This window comes from Mercenaria mercenaria, chromosome 16 (genome assembly GCF_021730395.1).
Source record: "Mercenaria mercenaria strain notata chromosome 16, MADL_Memer_1, whole genome shotgun sequence".
In the NCBI taxonomy this organism is placed as follows: domain Eukaryota; kingdom Metazoa; phylum Mollusca; class Bivalvia; order Venerida; family Veneridae; genus Mercenaria; species Mercenaria mercenaria.
Genome location: NC_069376.1, coordinates 34,857,639 through 34,871,500, shown reverse-complemented (window position 1 = coordinate 34,871,500; position 13,862 = coordinate 34,857,639).

Here is a 13,862-nt window from a genome sequence, read left to right as displayed (position 1 = left end):
CCTAACATAGAGGCGGTCTGTCAATAGAGGAAATTCTTTATTCTGTTTAAAGTACATGTAGTACGTCAATCCTTCGACATTCAATCAAAATTGTCTATGTCAAATGTTTACATTAATAAAGCACAAAACAGTATCTGTTTGTATCAATTTCATGTTTCAGTCACTTTGCATTGCTTACAAGAATTGCTGAACTTCGATATTAAGTAATATTGTATATTGTAGTTCCTTCTTCATGTTTTAACTAAAATTTTCCATCAGACATTTACAAAGCTGTGCTAAGCAGACAATTTTTCCTTCAATTCTGTCTAAATAAAAGAATTGATTTACAGACACAATATTGCAGACCAACATGCTACCATTTGCAGTTGTATTCTACTCGTTCCAATGGCAGTTGTTGTATTCCTATCTTTGAAATATTGTATTATTATACAACTGTATATACACTGTATACATTATATGGATTTAAACTCTAGTGCCGTTTGCTATTTAATCATGATACGTTTCAAAAAGTAAGATATTACGAAATGGTAAAAAATGACGTTCCCAGAGTAGGATATGAACCTATGACCCTCGCTGAGAGTGAAGGCAAATTTGTGTTAAAATTAAGACGAAAACAATAGAGTTATCGAGGTAATTAATTTGAATAAGATAGCACGTTACCTTAAATCAGGAAGAATAACAGTGACAAAGCATTTATTTTTATCCGACAACAGGCTAACGAAAACTTGATTTTCTTAGAAAAAGACTTTTGCGCATATTTGCAAAGTAAAATTTCAGGTTTGATATGTGGAAACAAGAATCAAATATCGGGGAATCGTTCATTCAACCTCCGCAATGATACGCAGTCCCTGATTTTGGCATGAAAATCGTTATTTCTTGCCTGAGAAAATCGCAGTTAATATTAACAAAGAATTAAAGAAACAGCATTTTTGGTTACCAATATATTTTCGTATAAGAAGTTTTTGTTTCTATCTTATTTTTAGAAAACCAGGCTTCACTAGTACGTTTACTTTACACAGTTAATCTTTCAGAATTTGTGAGGGTCATAGGTTCGGATCCCACACTAGGAAAATCTTTTTCCCAATTTTGTGACGATTTTCCTTTTTGAAACTGAACATGATTTAATTGCAAGCAATACTTACTAGAGTTTTAATCACGAAAAGGTATATATAGTATAATTACAAAGGTAGGAGAATGAAAACTGAAGAAACAGATGAATTTACCGCAATACAAAGTATATTAGTATTTTCTATCAAATGCTTTCATGTAGTAATGCTCGTGTAAAAATCATTCTGATCAAGGAAGAGTGAAATGAATCAATAATAGTGTTTTAAATGCATTGGATATTGTTTTTGTTTTATCTAAACTTTTATGTCCTAAGTATTTTCATGATTATGACATATTTGTGTTTCCCAGAAAAAAGAAGTATTTCAATGCTATTAATACCAGTAAAGCATATGTATGTCACTGTCAAAACTAAAATAAATGTACTTGCACCCATAATAAATACAGCGTTAGTGTGTCATCGAATAGGGAAATGTCTTATTTTGTGGTCAGTAACATGAATAAAGTATGAAATAATCTTATATGTAACAATGAATAATGTCGTTATGTATTTGAAAGCTTTCTATTTATATAATCTATATGCATTCCGGGGCATTTTAGGAGCATTTAAGAACACTTTTTTTCCACTGCAATTCTATATAAAATATACCACTTATGTTCCATTTTTATGAGCTCACCTGTTGAATTGGGAAAAATGATGAAATTTAGTTTCCTTTAAGGTAATTATTTCGAAAAAACAACATTTTCTTTCCTTCTTCTCTTTCTTCCCTATTTTTAGAATTTTCCGGGGATGGGGGAAGGGGGGATGGGTCCGGACCCCCGGTCCCCCCTCTGGATCCGCGCATGAACTTTTGTGTTTGTATAATTCTAAAAGCGATAGTTTACAAAGGTAAGACGTTTATTAAAATAGACGGTTCTGTAGAACTGACAATTTTTCCACAGGATATATCTATCCGTAACGTGAACATATAATTTTATTAAGTTTTTGTTTTTTGTATTTTTTTTTTTTTTTTGCATAAGAATATAAGCTTAATATTGTTTTGTTGTTGGTTTTCATGTGTTTAGTTGATGTCTCACGATCTCCATATTTTGACAAATGTTAATAAACCCGTGCAGCCGCAGCATTATCATTTTATTAGAACCGTCGTAAACTACAAATATTTCGGACATGTGCAACACATTTCGTAGCCTATGCTTTGTTGAAACATTTTTGTAACATGAATATCTATACATGGCTGAACAAAAACCGCGCGAAAATAGCATGAAAATTCCGTGTTAAGATAATTGCACGAGTTAGTTATGATCTAGGCTTGTTTAAACAGTATTAACAACGTACTGGAGTCAGATACTTGTGACCTTTTCTTTGATTTGTGGTAGATAATATCTCTCAGATAATGTACTAGTGTTATGATTTATGTGGTCTCTAAATTTGACAAATACTTCATAAATAAAACTTTGTTAAAATATCTCGGCTTTGCAGTATTTATTACTATTTATTTATTTATTTTGTTGGATTTAACGTCGCACCGACACATGATAGATCATATGGCGACTTTCCAGCTTTAATGGTGGAGGAAGACCCCAGGTGCCCCTCCGTGCATTATTTCATCACGAGCGGGCACCTGGGTAGAACCACCGGCCTTCCGTAAGCCAGCTGGATGGCTTCCTCACATGAAGAATTCAACGCCCCGAGTGAGGCTCGAACCCACATCGGTGAGGGGCAAGTGATTTGAAGTCAGCGACCTTAACCACTCGGCCACGGAGGCCCCCGTATTTATTACTGTTGACATAGATAATTGCACTACTAGTAGACAGCTGATTATATAAAAATCCTAGGAGGTAATGAACATAAAAAATGCAGCCGTTTTGAAAATGCAGCACAGTAATTTGGGAGGTGTAAGTATTATATCTACTTTACTTTTGGGAGACCAAAAACTCTGTATTTTATTGCTAAACTGTTGTAGTGAAGTTAGAGGTATGGAACTTATTTCTTTCCCTTAGCCAAAAGGAGGCCTTGAGAGACATGCAAACTTTGGCCTTTTAACAATAATAAGCACCTATGTCGGCTGAAGATGAATAAACCCGAGACCCTAAATTAAACGGTATTAAAAAGGCAACATATGCAATGTAAAACTCAACTTTGTACTCAAAGTAACCGCTATTTGGCGGAGACAAATATAAGTTAGTGCGAATATTTACAAAATACATGAATAAAACATAGCTGAAAAATAAAATTATTGCATTTCAAAAAAACTAAGGTACTGGCTTTGTGAATGAACAAGAATTGTTCAATCAGTAGTGTTATATGGCCAAATTAAAAGAACTGATTTGGCCGACAACCTTTTTTTTTTTTCGCTAGAAATTTAGTGTAAAGTTTATTTTCTATCAAAAAATCTTAAAGTACTGCTGTACCTATACAGGAAATAATTAAGATTATTCGATAGCTTTTATTGATATGATCAATACCACTCAATTGTTTTATATATAGATGAAGGTTTGAAATGTTGAAGAATTTAAAAAGAATTGGCTTAATTATGAAATCACACATAATCCCCATACAGGGCACAGGAACCGTGTGAATCCCGCTGAAATACCAGTGACTGTTCGGGTGCCCCTACCTGACCCTATAAATAATACATAGCAAGTTCATTGAAAATAAGTATTCATGCCGGATTTAAGTTGCAAGTCATAAATTTCAGTTTACAGGTAACAGGCCGTTTGTATACCGAATAAATTACCACAAGTAAACTTAAAATGAAGAAATAAATGATATCAATAGTTTAGAAGAATTAACGAAATATAAATAAAGATATACATGATATCAAGAATTTAGAAGAGGTAACGAAATGCAAATAAAGTGGAAAAAGTATATTTATTCGAACAAAATTTGTTCAATATATTCATATTGCTTTTCTTTGAGCGGGTTCAAACGATCTTTTTAACAACTATAGACTTTGAAATATAGCTGTAGTGGTGTCATCTGTCAACACACTGCATTAACCGTTGTGAATTCTTTATAGATCTAATACTGACAGCTATTTTCGGAAAAAACAATGCATATATAAGCACCGCTTAAAGTTGAAAGTTTGTAAAATGAATATATATTGATAGATCATAAATAAACTATATTTTTTGAGTGATGCTCCTGAATATTATAATATTTTCAATTCAAAATTTGCATTATCAAACATTTAATTAACATGACAATAACAGCGAAATGGTGAAACGATAAGCCGGACAAGATATTCGGAAACACAGATATATAATAACGTCTTGTGAAGGTGAAAACATATATAATTGGTAATTCATTAATTATCAACATTATGATTTCACCCATGAGCATAAAATGACGAAAACATGTGTTAGATCAGTGATAATGATTTAAACCTTGGAGTGTATGTACTACGAGTTGTATACAGGTCAACTGGGGAACTGCAAAAAATTGCGAAGGATACACACTCTGGTAAAATTCCAATTGTGTGTGAGATATTTGTATGACTAGAACCTGCAAACCGGGGAATAAATTTCTATCGCTCAGAATAGGCTCAAATTTCGAGAGATGACTAATTTTAAGGTCATGATTAACATGGCATTGTTAGATTGAACTGGGGGAATTCCCCGGTTCGTGGCGTATCCCCGGTTTGTTGGTGTGTATTCATACGAAATTACCCAGTTGACTATGTTTACAAACGCACACGCACACGCACACACACGCACACACACACACACACACACACAGAGTATACATTTATAAACATGTGAGTTACTTAAATTTAACATTATCTTGAAATCTCTGTATATTGATTTCAAAATTCCTCCTATTTCAACTAGTTTTCTGTTATTTGCATAGTTGCGTTCTATGCTTCCATAAGATCTTCTTATGAATTGATTTCTTTGGCATGATATTCCTGTGAGGCAGCACTATAGAGTTTGGCATTGTGTACACTGCTACAAGTAGACATTGTTGTTAATGTAATTGAAAAGTTGTTGAAAAGGACATTTAACCCGAACATACACACATACATTTATAGATATGTTAGTTACTTAAATTTCACATTAGCTTGGAATCCCTGTATATTGATTTCAAAGTTGCTGCTATTTCAATTTGTTTTCTGTAAGGTCTCATTAGAGGAAGACATTAATCTGCCGCGTTACATTCGTAGACATTTTATGGGTTGAATGTTCATTGTTTCTGATTTTCTTTTCTCTGATTGGCGCCTGGCTGTTTTATTTGAGGAGAAAGCAAAATTTTCAGTCATATACTGCTTTTACATTACATTTTTTTGGAAAAAGCTGACTGGCCTAATATGAGTTCATTTATGTTTCGTCTGTATTGCAGGGCTGTAGGATTAGTGTTTAAACCATTAAATTTGCCTCGATGTTGGCAAAATTTATTTTCAATGGCGTCCGAGTTGATCATTGCAGACACAACTGAGGTACCAGGATGACTTTCAATGATGTAACTGCACAATTCACTAAATCCTATAATAGATGATTGCACATCTTCGTGACATTGTGACGACATAAGGGATTTTTGAGAGTCTGTTTGAGAAGACCAGTTTAGGAGCCACTGTTGCACATCATTTAATTTAGTAATGCGCAGATCGTTAATCTCGTTAATGGTTCTTCTGTCTCGGAATATCTCAATAATGATAGATGTATTCTGGATTAACTCTATTCCCCATCCAATACTGTTCCCTTTGCTCCTAGATGTTGCTGGTAAGACTCCATAAGATTTAACATATCATAATTGAATAATTCCTCTGCAAGTTTGTTCCTCATTTTCTCTTACTGATTTGGAAAGATATGTTCATTAGTTAGACTTTTATGAATTTGAATAGGATTTGTTCTGTCTCATTTGTAACCATCAATCCACATTTTCCATGTAATGACGTGTCCAGAAGGTAACTTTAGTAATGTAGTACATTTTTTCATGTGTGTCACTTTTTAATATATTGTTTCTAATCTTTTTAAATGTACGGGAAGAGTCCATCATAAAAATCATTTCCTTTGTTGGATCACATGGCAATAGGGGCTTTCATCCTACTTTTCATGTTGTCATCTGAAAAATGTATGGACATGAATGATCTGTTGTTGTCTGCGCCATCTATACCGAAATTTTACTGAATCCCAAACATGTACATATATTCCACATGCATTCACTTGGTTTTAGATATAGTTAGCAAACGGGGATCTAAAAGCAGATGTACCTTCAAACAGAAATTGCAGTACACGTGTCCCTAACTTCTTTGATTAATTCCATTCACGTAGTGCAGACATATTTTCGCTTTCTCGCCCTATGTCGGCTGATCCCACCATTTCAATAGATTTACCATATTTTTGTATTTCTAATTTTTGTTGGATTGACATTTCATCTTGGAGAATTCCCCCTATTCTTCCACTTTCTGGAATGTTCATTCTAATAGCTTACTTGTCCATCCAACGAAATATGTCAGTTGAAAGTCCTGGTGTGTGTTTTATACTATTTTTATACGATAGAATCATGGAAGGTGATGGTAAGAGCAAAAGTCCGGACTGTCGTATTTGTATGTAGCTTAATGGACTTCTTGTGTACCAGTTGAGTGTCTGTCCCATCTGTTTTGTTTTGCATTTTCAGTGTTACTGTTTTTACTTTGGGACATTATTAATGTCAGCATAGCATCTGCGGCAGATGGCATAAGCTTCTTTACTTTATCAAATACACTTTTTTCAGGTGTTGTGTTTACAAAGACCACTTTTTGTCTCTTACAAGAAGTACAATGTTGCTGCTTCATCAATTTGTAAGACACAGTCTGTATGCAATATTTTTATCGCACAATTTGCTTCTTCCCTGAATTTGTCTTGATGGTTTCAGCCATGTAATTTTCTTTTAATTCTATCTTTTTATTATCTAGGTTAGAACCTTCACACATTAAAATTGTCTTAACTGCTGCACAAATATTTTGAACTCCCACTTCACTACAATCATAGTGTAGCGATATAAGTAGTTGATTCAAATCTGAACAAAGAGAATTTTTTATTTTCAAAAAGAACAGTTTTATATATTTTACTGTTGTTCACGGATATGTCAAATTCATATGATACATCAACATTTGTATCAGTACAATATTTTACAACTTTACAATGAATCCTATCAATAAGGATGACACAACAGTTGCTGCATTAAATTCACTGTCTGCCGGTATTGGAGTCTTTTTTTCCAGGCAAGTGGGTAATGGGCCTGTTTCTTTCCAGCAAACACTTTTCTTGTTGGTTTGACTGTGAAAACACTCTGTAAAATTGACCCAAGTTGGTCACCTGTCACTTTGAGCCACAACTTGTGAAACCAGGAGGATTCCATTTTGTATGTGTCCATTATGTCTTGTACAAATATGCTGCCTCCACAATCAGCAGACAGATGTTGAATAGGCCTGTGGAATAAAAAAAGATGGTTAGTTAAACTGGCTGAACTAGATGACACTGTACACGTATAGGGCTATGACACTGTGCACATATAGGGCTATGACTCTGTGCACATATAGGGATATAACACTGTGCACATATAGAGCTATGACACAGAACACATATAGGGCTATGACAATGTACCAGGGACTATGACACTATACAAATATGTGATAATGGTGAAGTTACGGCAAAATCAATCTGACAAATTATGAAGAAGCCGACATAAGTTTACGCATGACCTGATATGATTAAATTGAAGAAAGCTTTTTTTCTAGTTTGGTATTTTATTTCACATGAAACAATGAATATGTTATGTAAGGAAATGTATTTTAGAAAATATATCTACACAAACTTATGTTCCATCTCTAAGTAAACATTGTTGCTTTATACAAGCATAAACATTAGATTTTTTTAATTTAGCATATTTTATGCTTTCAGATGTAACAGACATGTGGATGAAGAAAAATTGATGGTACAATAGTGTCAGTTCAGCCATTAGACTCTGATATTGATTTTGATGATGATACCACTGAGCTGTTGGAAGGTGTTGACATTAAAAGTTTAAATTCTGAATCACAAAATACTGTACAACGACCAAAAGATATCATAATAGAGGAAGAACTGAATTAATTGAAATTGAAGAACCCTGGAGAGAAAATCAAACTGTTTACAATCGTTTCATTCAGTATTTACTTGATATTAATGAAAATCTTCGAGCGTTTTGTGCAACACAGTACTTTCATCTTTTACAAATGTCAACGAAACTGTGAAAGACAGTAAAACATCAAAAGCACAGACTGCCTTTTTCGAAACCTTTCAGTCACATGTAACGTCTGGTGTATACAAATCTTTAGTTATTAATTTAATGCCAGAGTCTGCTCATGTTGATGTAATTTTTCAATAAGGGTATTATATAATGTCTATTTTAAGAAAAGAAATAACAAGTAAAGCAGCTGAAAAAGTATCAGAACACGATTTCTCTCAAACTTGTTCAAAAAAAAATAGTTTGTCAGTGCCATGACCGATACTGCTAAAGGAAAAGTATGATATATTGGAGGATACGTAGTAGCTAAACTTAGATATCAAACAAATTCAATAGTATGAAAAAACGCCTTCAAAACAGAAGTATCCAAAATTGAACAGTATGAGTTGGCAAAAAGAACATTGCGATTTTTGCATTCACTGATGTGTTCTTAGACTTCTACCTCTGAATATCCGGAAAGTTTGAGGAAACAGCAAAGAAAAACAAAACATTAATCGAGGTGTCACAAATATAACTGACAATGCTTACAAGATTTTTAAAAGTCTAGTCAGTACTATCTTATCTGATCTGTCAGTAGAAAATCTCAACAAGTTTGGTGCAAATCTCAACAAGCATATTACAGATTCTGTAAACTCGGATTCTAGTTTTCACAAGTGTTTTCTTCAGGTTATATCTAAAGCTTCTGTTAAAGAGGTTTCCTTTGACAGCCCAAACGTTGAAGACAATATTGGATATAATGTCAGGCATTGTTTACCTGACATTACTTATAATGCTGATGTAAAACAACGAACTTTTTGGTAATGTTCTGTCAATGGCCTGTTCAGTTTTGTTTAAACAGTTTTCTAAAGATGTAGTAAAATCTTTCAGAATTAAAAAATGGAGCACCGCAAACAGGTTCATGTTTCAACTTCAAAAACTAAAAAAGGAAAGAAACGGCATTTAATTAACAGAACCCAGTTCCATCAACATCAGGAAGTAGGGACCATGTTCCATCATCATCAGCAATCCAGGACCCTGTTCCATCAACAGCAAGTGTTATCAATACTTCTGAACAGTCCAGCCCTATCTAATCAGAGAAAACAGCATCTTCTGACACAATTTGTCTAAAGTGCAACACGTTGTCTGTTGATTGGGCAAATTGGATTTGTTGTGATAGTTGTAATAAGCGGTTTGATAGAAAATGTGCAGGCTTATCAAATGCTTTGAAATTGAAGAAGTTCTCCAAAAAGAGTGTCAGTTATTATTGTATGCACTGCCAGTGATTTAAAGGTAACTAGACAAAAGCAGAGAAAAAAATATTGCAAACAATTTATATTGGAAACAATGGTCTTTCCCAAATGGGATACTAGATACTAAATGTATATAATAGTAACTTGCTTCCCATCCAAGGAAGAATCACACTTTTTACTTGTTTATTTCAAAAGGCTTGATGTATTACAATATACATGGGATCATTTAATTGAATACACCATCAGAAACCTATAGTTTGCTTAATTTCTGTGATGCATTTTTTCTAAATGGCCTAACAAAATATTTATTCAACTTTTGAATTTTTGTGGCAGTTTGAAAATATACATTTCTTTCTCTACCAGATAGCTTTCCTACCTCTTTTTAGTGACTTTGCACAGTTTTGTTAATCAGCTTTATGAGAAACATTTTCGGCCTTAATGTTAGGCTTATATATAAGTATCCAGATTTCAAAGTTAAGTTTCCAAAATTCTGGAAACTTCGAAATCTAGAAATAAGAAGTTGAAATTGAAAGTGTGTGTTTATGCAAGACATTGGTCCGGTTGTTTTCAAATAATGAGTTCTTTCTTTTCTCTCATCTTACTTTAATTCAGTCAGTATTAAACTGTTTTTGGGCGAATTATACCCAAATCAATGTAGTCGATATATGTGTGAACATTTAACTTAATGGCTCAAATACTTTTTAAGTTATATTAGATTATTTAGCTACATTTGCCCTTGTACACACCAAAAAGTGTGACATTTTGCATGAAGGCTTGTTTTTAGCTGTACCTTATGTTTTGAAATGTATTTGATGTAAGTTAAACTCTTTAGGTTTTAAGTTAAATACTTTTTTCATAAATTACATCTTTAATATTTAATGTTATTCTTACCAATATGTCATGTCATGTAATGGAACCCCATTTAAGAAAAAATGTGCAAAAACATGCATATTTTAGTTGAAGATTTGTAACAGTTGATAGTTTTTTTGTGCCACACTTTGGTATGTGCATGGCTTTTTCAAAGTCCTAATGTTTTTTCTAAGACAATCAACCATTCAGCTTTGAAGACAAAATGTAGCCTTTTTGTTCAATACATAGACTTTATCAGAATCTTAATGTGTGTCTATATACCTAAAAATAACCCATGTGCACCTTTTCTGTAGCATTACAAAATATGTTTGACTTTTATTATTCAATGGTGCCATTCATGAGATTTTGTCACTTTAAGCAATGCAATGTAACCTGTGTGTTTACAATGTGTTAGTAAATTTGTCTTAATTTGAATTTAATTTCATTGAATTTGTTATAATGAAATTCTTGGCAGAATCTCGCATTTTATTCAGCTAGTATAATCAATTCAATATAAAAAGACACTCCTTTAACATCTGCTTATCATTTATTCAAACAGCTTTTGATTGATAAGCTGGAACCATTGTGGTACATGTACATGGCTTAATAAAGGGAGATAAATCTGCTAGCCTTATGCTAGGTTTTACTCTGGTACATGACAAGTGTAGTTATGCATCTTAAAAGTCATCTTTAGTTATATATTGATACACATATGCTTGATAAATATTTTTATGATAATGCCATTGGAGTTTAAGTTAGTTTTAATATTAAGCCATCTTGTAAAATAAGGAAAACCATGTTATAAACAAGCAAACATTTACAAGTTTTAATGCATGAAACAGTTGCACATTAACCCTTATCATGTTGGACACGTTTGATTCTGCCTTTGCGACCAGTGTAGATCATGATCAACCTGCACATCAGAGCAGTCTGATCAAGATGTGCACTGTTCGCTATTGACTCAGTATATTTTTGGTAAACACCCCTTTTAACAGTTAATGGTACTATCCATATTAAAAGATGGACAAGTTCATTATAGAAATTTAGAAGGGTAGGTTAATAACACCCTAACAGACAGTCTCTGTTCATACATGATTTTAGAACACGGTTTATTATGTAGGAAAATCGGTCAAAATGTAGGTATTTTGAAATATAGGAAATCTGTTATAATTTAGTAATTCAGCATAGAATGATGGCCGACAGCTGGCTTTGTTGACTATATGATATAGATTTATATATTGAACTTACTAATAGATATGATGGGTGACTACATTATTTATGACATGCATGACATTTGATTTCTATTAAACTGTACATTGAATAGTACTTGAAATAGATTAATGCTCTATAAATAAAACAATTCAATAACAGATAGTGTATACTTCATGTTGCATTATTTTAAAAGAATAGCGTACTTAGCAATCTTTGACCAATTACAGACATTAGTTTTACTGGCATTATGTCTAGCTTCTCATGCCAGAGCTCATCTTGGATCTCAACCCATTTCCACATAAATGAGACTTATGTTCCACTTAAAAATTACAGTAACTGCATAATTAATGATCCATTGTATCTAGTACCCAGCTAATGTCAGCTACTGTTGTAATATCCTTGAAAGTATTTGAAGGCTTGAGAAGTAATTTTTTATCCATTGATCAGATTGAGAAAACCAGTATATATTTTTTTCCAAATGTTGTTTTTTACATGTATAATTTAGTAATTGCCTCATACTCCTTTATTTCCTTGCCGTCACAAATCCCATTTATATCACCAAGTAAATTTAATTGTTCATACAAAATAAAAATGACCAGTGCATTACTGTGTACTGTGAAATCATTAATTTTCGTGGGGGACTAATTTTCGTGGATTTCGATGTAGAGTCAATCCACGAAATTTATTCCCAACGAACAAATAAAATTCCCATTTATTTTATGTTCAAAAGTTGAAATCCACGAATTCATATCCCCACGAAATTGCCGTTTTGACCAAAACAACGAAATTTCATGCCCACAAAATTAAATGATTTTACAGTATTGTTATCAACAAATCAGAAGATACCTGTTCACTTTACATTCCTGAAAGCCATAACTTTTTGGACAATAGTTTTCTATGTAATTCATTAATACATTTCATAAACATGTGAAAACTTCCCGCCTAATGTCAAATGATACATAGAGAGTGTAACTCATTCAACTGCTGTTTCTTGGTTACCTCTCGTTCAATGGAGAAGCTGCCAATCATCTGAGAGGTAAATTCAAATCTTGTAGCAGACAAATCATTTTTTTTTCTGGAATGAACACTTCTAGACAATCATTCAGCATATTTTTCCACAACATTGGTGCTGAAGAAAAGTTGTGCAAAATTTCAAAAAGATCTGTGCTCTACTTTTTTTTTTTTTTTGAGATTCTGATATAAACCTCTGATGTTGCTTGCTCACTGTATACAAAAAGAGTGGCCATTTCTACGAAAAATATTTGATTATGTGTCTATCACATAAGAAATTCATACTGTTACCTATATTGCAAAATACTAGCTAACAATCTAAACTGTATACTGTTTGATCTGTTATAACATAAGAAATAAAATAAGTAACAAGTGGTTCATGTTTATAACAATAAATTATTTTCAGTAAATCTCAATTTCACAACCCTTCTCCTTGGTATAGATTCCATCAACGACAAAGAGACAAGTCAAAATTAGTGTCCTTCTCCACATCCATACTGTTTGAATCTCGTTACTCAATCAAAATTTCATTTAACCCTTATCATGCTGAACACGACTGATTCTGCCATTGAAACCAGTGTAGATCATGATTCGTGCCGTCTGATCATGATCTGCACTTTCGCCATTCAGTCAGTATCTTTTTGGTAAGCACCCCTTTTAACAGTTAATTGTACTGTCCAAATTGAAAAATGGACAAGTTCATTATAGGAATTTAGCAGGGTAAGGGTTAAATTTATCCACATTGTTATAGCTTATCAATCTGCAGTCACCACATGTTAGTCAATGTTAGTCAATGTTTGCTACATGTGCATCGTTTCTTGTTGCAGTTTGCTTTACAGCTGTACCTTATTATCTTTAAAGTTGATCAGGTCTTGTAGGTTAAGACGCATTGATGAAGGAAATGGACGCAGGGTGTCCACCTGTATCATAGTTGTACTGGTGGCGACAATGTTAACACATATACACATTCGTGTATCTTATTTATCTAATCCTTCATTTTCTGAACCATTTTATAAACTAGCCAATGCATTTTCCCAAAGAACTTCAATAGCAGAGTGTAACCATTTATGAGAGAATATTTCAGCTTGTTATTTTAACAGAACGTCATTTTTACTAAAACTTTGTAATAAGAACTCAAAAGTTAGATTTGCTGTCTTGTTCTGGGACTTGGGGGTATTTCAGTTCTGGTTTGTCTATTTTGGTTCTGGTGGCAACAAGTCCGTCTGCATTCTAAGTGCACAACATTTCCAGAAAAACACACCGCTGATCATCCACAAAATTCGGAAACA